Below are 1,474 nucleotides of genomic sequence, written 5' to 3'. Positions count from 1 at the left end.
CGGGAGGCGGAGCTTGCAGTGAGCCGAGATTATAACGTCTCACTCTAGCCTGGGCAACAGAGCAAAACTCCGTCTCAAAAAAGAAAAAAAGAGGCCAGGCACGGTGACTCACACCTGTAATCCCAACACTTTGGGAGGCCAAGGCAGGCAAATCACAAGGTCAGGAGTTCAAGACCAGCCTGACAAATATGGTGAAACCCTGTCTCTACTAAAAATACAAAAATTAGCTGGCATGGTGGCAGGCGCCTATAATCCCGGCTACTCAGAAGGCTGAAGCAGGAGAATTGCTTAAACCCCGGAGGGCGAGGTTGCAGTGAGCCGAGATCGCACCATTGCACTCCAGCTGGGGTGACAGAGCAAGACTGCACCTCCAAAAAAAAAAAAAAATTGGCCGGCCTCAGGCCTGTAATCCCAGCGCTTTGGGAGGCCGATACAGGCAGATCACGAGGTCAAGAGATGGAGACCATCCTGGCCAACATGGTGAAACCCTGTCTCTACTAAAAATACAAAAATTAGCTGGGCATGGTGGTGGGCACCTATAATCCCAGCTACTTGGGAGGCTGAGGCAGGAGAATCGCTTGAACTCAGGAGGCAGAGGTGAGGTTGCAGTGAGCCGAGATCACCCCACTTACACTCAAGCCTGGTGACAGAGTTGACAGAGGGAGACTCCGTCTCAAAAAAAAGAAGACAGAGAAAGAAAGAAAGAAAGGAGGGGGAGGGAGGGAAGATGACCTCTTGCCCTCAAATCTGGGCCTCAAGGTGATTTTCCAATTAGCTGGGCGTGGTGGCATGTGCCTGTAGTCCCAGCTACTTGGGAGGCGGAGGTAGGAGAATCTCTTGAACCCAGAAGGCACAGGTTGCCATGAGCCGAGATCGTGCCACTGCACTCCAGCCTGGTGACAAAGCGAGACTCTGTCTCACAAGAAAAAAAGAAAAGAAGGTGATTTCCCTAAACCTAGCAGTGAGATATACAGTTCAGAAAACAATTCTTCCAAGACAGAAACTCAGGGTAATAGTTTTATTTTGGCCGGTAGCTGTGGTTTTAACACAATTCAGGAAATACCCAGCATTTCACATTATGTTTATACTAAGCATACCCCTTCTACCAACTACATATGGAAACCTGACTGCCCACACTTGTCAGAAATTTTGTGTTTTATTTTAGCCTTTTTTTTTTATCTTAAGTTGAATTTATTAAGCTCTTCTAAGATTCTGGCTCTGAATTATGGCACTTTGGGTCTCCATCAAGAGTAATCATCAAACTGGGCACGGTGGCTCATGCCTGTAATACCAGCACTTTCGGAGGCCGAGGTAAGAGGATCGCCTGAGCCCAGGAGTTTGAGACCAGCCTGGCCAACATAGGGAGATGAGACGGTATCTCTAGAAAACTTTTAAAAATGAGCAAGGTTCGGCTGGGCGCGGTGGCTCAAACCTGTAATCCCAGCACTTTGGGAGGCCGAGACGGGCGGATCAC

Source organism: Mandrillus leucophaeus, unplaced genomic scaffold (genome assembly GCF_000951045.1).
Source record: "Mandrillus leucophaeus isolate KB7577 unplaced genomic scaffold, Mleu.le_1.0 Scaffold112, whole genome shotgun sequence".
Classification (NCBI taxonomy): domain Eukaryota; kingdom Metazoa; phylum Chordata; class Mammalia; order Primates; family Cercopithecidae; genus Mandrillus; species Mandrillus leucophaeus.
The sequence above is the reverse complement of the archived record's forward strand: the minus strand, read 5'-3'. Positions refer to the sequence as shown.